Below are 7353 nucleotides of genomic sequence, written 5' to 3'. Positions count from 1 at the left end.
TTAAAATTACTTTAAAAGTACTATAAAATTTTCCAAGTAAATTCCAACATTTTCAACAAAGATATATTTGCAATCGTGGGGTTATCCTCGCTTTTTACTTACAAGGAATTATCAAAACAAAATCGTTACTTTCAAATTAATGTTAATCTCTTTTAGCACAAAAAACATAATTTTACTAAATTATGCATGAAGAAAATGCATTTAACCACTCTATATAAATATAATTTTCGGACGCCAACAGCGCGCCCGATGCGCGCCGGCAGCGCGCCCGAGGCGCGCCGGCAGCGCGCCCGAGGCGCGCCGGCAGCGCGCCCGCGGCGCGCCGGCAGTGCGCCCGCGGTGCGCCCGATGCGCGCCGCGCCGCTTGTATATGTCCCGCGCCTAACTTGACTAGAGGCAAAACGCTGTCGCGCTGACTTTTGAAATATTACGTTGACTAGTAAGTTGACTCTACGTGAATGTATTCTTGCGCATGTTGAAATTTCAACTTGAGGATGTATTGTTATGATATTTATACTAAAATATCCATATAAATCATCATTATTAAATATTAATATTTCTATCAACTGATAGAATTCAAGTTCAGACAAAATTAACCAAACTTAATCCTAAATAGAGCTATTGTATTATCAATATTGTTAAAAGATGTTCAATAATCCAAATAAATACCATAGTATAGTCGATGGAAATTTATAATTTTTGAGCCTCAAACAAAAACCACAAAATATTTTGTCCTTGTAAATAAATCCAAGTATTTATTATATATATATAAACATAAATATAATATATATAGTTTATATAAATATAAACATAAACATTTACAACATGAATTAATAATAACAGATATACATTGACGTAATTTGTATTACGTAGCAATATCGACTGCTAATAATTATGTAAAGATTATTGTGGTTCCACAGAAAATTGGATCAAAGTATCGAAATAGAAGCTGTAATATCAATTCCAGGGATATAATAGAATATAATCCAATCTAACTATTTATGTAGGTAACGTCGTCCACCTTCTATCAATTCTAAGTCTATCTAATCGAAAAGAAGTTCTTCGTCATATTATTCAGAACTACATCTCCATAGTTCATCACATAAATTCTAAACTATGAACTATCATTATAATATAAAATCAAACTTCTTTCATTATTCATTTGGCGGTAGATCTATATTCTATATATATAATACTGTATTTATTGTATTTATTACAATACTATATATATATAATATATAATGATATTGTAATACGTTTTCTTCCACAAATCCAAATCAATCGATATTTAAAAATTATTTTCTTTGATATAGTCTAACTAATAATAATTATTGAACATTTGTTTCAAAATTTCAGTATTATCTATATGTATTATCTACATATATATATCGGATTATCTGTTACCCTATCAGCTCGCAAGTGAAGCTGCGGAGTTCGGGTAGTATTATGTTATGTGTGATGAACAACTAACTACTAAATGGTAACTTAAAAGATGTAATAGTACCAATAATTATATCCATGACGTCATTCGAAAAGGATAAACCAGATCTTAAAAACAAACCTCCAGTATACAAATTGCAACTCAGAGGCTGATTGGCGTTTAATGAAACGACGACTCAATCCCGTTCCAGATTATTGAAATGTGGCTGCGGTGATAAATCGATACTTAACTAACCGGCGTTGATAACATCTATCCGATCTGTATAAACATTTTAAAACAGGTATATAGTATCGCTATCTATCTCTACATCTCTCTCTCTCTCTCTCTCTCTACACCTCTCTCTCTCTTATTTTGCCCTATTCCTATATTTGGGCTCGGCCAGTATGGTCTATCCTGGGTTGTCTGTTTGTTCTTTTGGGCTCGCTCCAAGTCGTTCGAAATAGTAGACCACCAAGGCGAGACGTCCTTCCTTTCTTCTATTTGGCAAGTTTTCGAGCTTTATTTGATCCCTATCTATCTCTACATAGAGTATCTATATGTAGAAATAATAAATAATGTAAAAATGTTAACCCCCTTCTCCTTATCCATACTAATATTATAAATGCGAAAGTAACTCTGTCTGTCTGTCTGTTACTCAATCACGCCTAAACTACTGAACCAATTTTCATGAAATTTGGTATGGAGATATTTTGATACCCGAGAAAGGACATAGGCTACTTTTTATCCCAGGAAAATGACGCAATCCCGGAAATCCCACGGGAACGGGAACTATGTAGGTTTTTCTTTGACTGCGCGGGCGAAGCCGCGGGCGGAAACCTAGTTTGCTTATAAACTATAAAGGATCGGCTTCAGGCGTGGCTGTGCAAAAGTTTTTTAAGTAAACTTAACAACACTGAAAGAGGTTCAAGACACTTAATCCAAAACTCAACTTATTCCTTTGAACTTCAATTGATAATTAAATAAATATGAAATAATTATTCCTAGCCGCCTGCTGTCTGCCGCAATAAAAAATTCAATCATATTGTTTCAGTGTGCTGATAGAAAAACGCTAGCATTTATAATATAATCACGTTCCTACAATAAATATTGCGGTCAGTGACATATTATGTTATTTTTCTGTTTTCTAATTTGCTGAAAGGATTTTTCTGTGACTGTAATACGGGATATATAAATATTATCTAAATGATTTTTATGTATGTTATAATATTTATGTTACTCTTAGAAACTGTTGTTCAATATAAAAAATTAAACAAAGAATTCAAATGCATGTGAAGAGATCAAAGATAGGTACATCCGCACGAAGCAAATAAATAGAAACACTTTATCTATATGCTTATAGCACAGTATTACCATATTTCCTACTTATAGTAAGAACATGGGCGTAGCTAGCCATGGGCACAGGGTGGGGCAAAAAAAAACCGGCCAAGTGCGAGTCGGAGTCGCGCACCGAGGGCTCCGAACAAACCTACTTTTTACTATGTTGTAACTCTAAAATGTATGTTTTAGCAATTTTTCCTTTATCTGTGCTATAAGACATTGCTTTTAAGTTTTAACCAAAGGAAAGGAAATATAATAAGGTTGGGTCGCCTAAGATCGGATGTGACATAAGATCGGATGCATGGAATAACTCGCAAACTAGGCAATATTCTCTACTGCTACCAACACTACTAGATCCGCCATTTTGTTCTGCCCCTCTCTTCACTCTGCGGCCGGCCAGCGACCAGACGGGACGTGTACACAGGTGATTCAGCAGAAAAGGTGTATTTTGTGGCGAAAATCGTCGATCCGATCTTACCTACAAAATTTTGATAGCTCATTGTGGAGAGTACTTTCATTTAAATAATGTAATTAATTATTTTGGGGCAGAATTAGCGAATCCTCTTTCCATCTGTATACTTTGATTACGCCTAGGACGTTCACAACCCAAGATCCGATCTTCCCTCCCAATGCCGAAGATCGGACCGAAGTTTAGCTCTTGACTGCGCCTTATGCAATAATGCGCAATAATTATTAACTTTTAATATATTTAACTATCCAATGATGCTATGACTATCAGACCTTAGGTACATTTTCATTATTTAGTCCTAGAACAAGGAGGATAAAAGTTTGAGAAACTTAATTAGGATGAGGAGGGAAGACCGGACTAAAAAACGCAATAAAAAAAAAAACTTCTTTGTCAAATTTTTTGAGGAATTTCCTGACTCAATCATTGATGCTCAATGTATGGACGTAAGTCCGGATGTTTTCCTAATGTTAACATTATTATTAAACGCATAGAAGTGAAGATACTACATAGTCCGATCTTCGGCCGAACTGTTATTTTCTTCACTATGGTAAGTCGAAAAAAGTCTGCTTTTTAGGCTCTAAATTTGCTTAGATAGATAGCATCTACGCAAACCAAAAAATTAGGGGTTAAACAATATTTTCTTGTCATCAATTTACAGTTGACCGCAACAGAAAAACGACATCGAATCATGAGAAATAAAATAAAAAATACAGTACGTATAAAATTTTCGGCATATGCGTCCGATCTTAGGCGACCCAACCTTATATACTTAGTATGACTATATTTCCGTGCTTTTAAACAAATTTGTGTTCACGGGAAGTACAATGTAGGTTTCGATTCCCTTGCGAATGTCGAAATTTGCGATAATTTGCAGCATAAAACGGCTGTATCTTTTGATTTTGATTTATAGTTTATATGTATTTCTAATACAATAATATGATTTGTTTTTCTCTAAGTTTCAAATAAATGGTAGACATAACTCAGTAAATAAAGCATATAATCTCGCACTTCTGATTCCATTTCATTTTTGTTTTAGGTTAAGGGTCTCTTATTGGCCATAAAAACACAAAGTGCTGATAGATCCAGGTCTTATAGTTTTTGACCGATATCTCGAAAACTATCCACTTTAGGGCAAAAGTTACATTGACTTTTTTGTAGAAAGTCAAATTTCACACCTTTTATATTCTTTAAACTTTTTTGTAAAACTTACTGCTTACGGTTTATGGAAAGGTTTATGGTTTATTTAATGAAACGGTTTATCGTTTTTGGCTAATAAATCGTAAAATATTGGATTGATCAATAAAATGCATGTACGTAGTTTATAGATAACTTTATTCTCTACAACTTTTGTTTGAAATTTTTTCTAGTGCCCATATTTTTTGAGTTGTTGTACGTTCAATGTAGAAATGCCGCCGCTCGGCGGGTGACGTGGCAGGCCAAAAGTTTTTTTACGGATGTAATGAAAACGAAGAAGAAATTTCCAATGCAAGTGGATTTTCGCCGCAAAATTTCGCAAAATTTTTGATTTTTTTTTTCCTTATAGAAATTTTTTAGATATTTTGCTTTCATTTCCTTTTATTTTATTCTTGCATCTGAATATAAAATAACTACTCAATATTATTTAGTTGTACGAAATATATACGAAACATACATACCTTGAAATTTTCTATTTTTCGCCCGGTAATCCAACATTAAACGTTAAATAACTCAAAAAGCATTAGAAAAAAAGTTTCAAATAAAGTAATCTTAAAAAATGGATGTATGCATTTCATTGATTAATCCAATATTTAAAGAGTTACTTGCCAAAAACGATTAACCGGCTCATAGGCCAGTGGAAATTAACATTAAATTCGCAAAGCACGATGTAGATTTGAATTTTTGGTATGTTGTTTGGATCAGTTAGGGTGATGTAAATCCCAATTTGCAACTTCGAAAAAGTTGTGCTCGCTGCGCACCACGTGATAAACTGCGAAAATTTTGGACTTTTTTCACTTTTTGCTCTAAAAGTCATAAACTATGCGTTTCCGACAAGTATGATTCAGTACATAAATTAAGGTTATTAAATTTGCAACAATTTAAGCCTAACCGCAGCTCTCTAAACCTTATAACGACTAAACTGTGGCCATTCGAAGATGGTTCATTTTTCCCGAAATATTGAAATTTTTAGTTTTGCTCCCGTTTGAAGCAAAATATTGGCAAAAACCGCTCGTTCTATGAGAAGTTCATATAATAAAGTTGTAGTGCATTTAATTTTCTTTCATAAGAGCATAGAACAAAGTCTGTGAGACAAATATTTCACACACAATATCTGAAAAACAAAAAGAAGGTAGAAATAGATTTTTAAAGAATTGAAACTGAGAGCATATAAAATCATAAAAAGAATAATACTTTTTCATTTGCAGGATAGGTAATTAACAAAATTACAAAATTTGGGAAAGTAGGAAAAAAGATTATAGGCAAATAATAAACTGCAAAAATTTTGGACATTTTTCACTTTTTGCTCTAAAAGTCATAAACTATGCGTTTCCGACAAGTATCATTCAGTACATAAATTAATGTTATTAAATTTGCAACAATTTAACCCTTATTAAAGCTCTTTAAATCTTATAGCGTCTAAACTGTGGCCATTTGAAGATGGTTCATTTTTCCCGAAATATTGAAATTTTTAGTTTTGCTCCCGTTTAAAGCAAAATATTGGCAAAAACCGCTCGTTCTATGAGAAGGTCGTATAATAAAGTTGTAGTGCATTTAATTTTCTTTCATTAGAGCATAGAACAAAGTCTGTGAGACAAATAGTTCACTCACAATATCTGAAAAACAAAAAGAAGGTAGAAATAGATTTTTAAAGAATTGAAACTGAGGGCATATAAAATCATAAAAAGGATAATACTTTTTCATTTGCAGTATAGGTAATTAACAAAATAACAAAGATAATTAAATTTGCAACAATTTAAGCCAAACCGCAGCTCTCTAAACCTTATAACAACTAAGCTGTGGCCTTTCAAAGATAGTCAGTTTTTCCCGAAAATTTCAAATTTTTAGTTTTGCTCCCGTTTGAACCAAAATATTGGCAAAAATCGCTCGTTCTATGAGAAAGTCGTATAATAAAGTTGTAGTGCATTTAATTTTCTTTCATTAGAGCATAGAACAAAGTCTGTGAGACAAATAGTTCACTCACAGTATCTGAAAAACAAAAAGAAGGTAGAAATAGATTTTTAAAGAATTGAAACTGAGGGCATATAAAATCATAAAAAGGATAATACTTTTTCATTTGCAGGATAGGTAATTAACAAAATTAAATTCTCTACAACTTTATTTTATGACCTTCTCATAGAACGAGCGGTTTTGCCAATATTTTGGTTCAAACGGGAGCAAAACTAAAAATTTGAAAATTTCGGGAAAAACTGACTATCTTTGAAAGGCCACAGCTTAGTTGTTATAAGGTTTAGAGAGCTGCGGTTAAGCTTAAATTGTTGCAAATTTAATTATCTTTGTAATTTTGTTAATTACCTATCCTGCAAATGAAAAAGTATTATCCTTTTTATGATTTTATATGCCCTCAGTTTCAATTCTTTAAAAATCTATTTCTACCTTCTTTTTGTTTTTCAGATATTGTGAGTGAACTATTTGTCTCACAGACTTTGTTCTATGCTCTTATGAAAGAAAATTAAATGCACTACAACTTTATTATACGAACTTCTCATAGAACGAGCGGTTTTTGCCAATATTTTGCTTCAAACGGGAGCAAAACTAAAAATTTCAATATTTCGGGAAAAATGAACCATCTTCGAATGGCCACAGTTTAGTCGTTATAAGGTTTAGAGAGCTGCGGTTAGGCTTAAATTGTTGCAAATTTAATAACCTTAATTTATGTACTGAATCATACTTGTCGGAAACGCATAGTTTATGACTTTTAGAGCAAAAAGTGAAAAAAGTCCAAAATTTTCGCAGTTTATCACGTGGTGCGCAGCGAGCACAACTTTTTCGAAGTTGCAAATTGGGATTTACATCACCCTAACTGATCCAAACAACATACCAAAAATTCAAATCTACATCGTGCTTTGCGAATTTAGGGTTTTTTAGTGTCGATTTCTACTGGCCTATCATTAAATAGGCCATAAATGAT

Source organism: Colias philodice, chromosome 10 (assembly GCF_061535455.1).
Source record: "Colias philodice isolate Cphi_HAF_F1 chromosome 10, ilColPhil1 Martin Lab GWU primary, whole genome shotgun sequence".
Taxonomy (NCBI): Eukaryota; Metazoa; Arthropoda; class Insecta; order Lepidoptera; family Pieridae; genus Colias; species Colias philodice.
Note: the sequence above shows the minus strand (reverse complement) of the source record.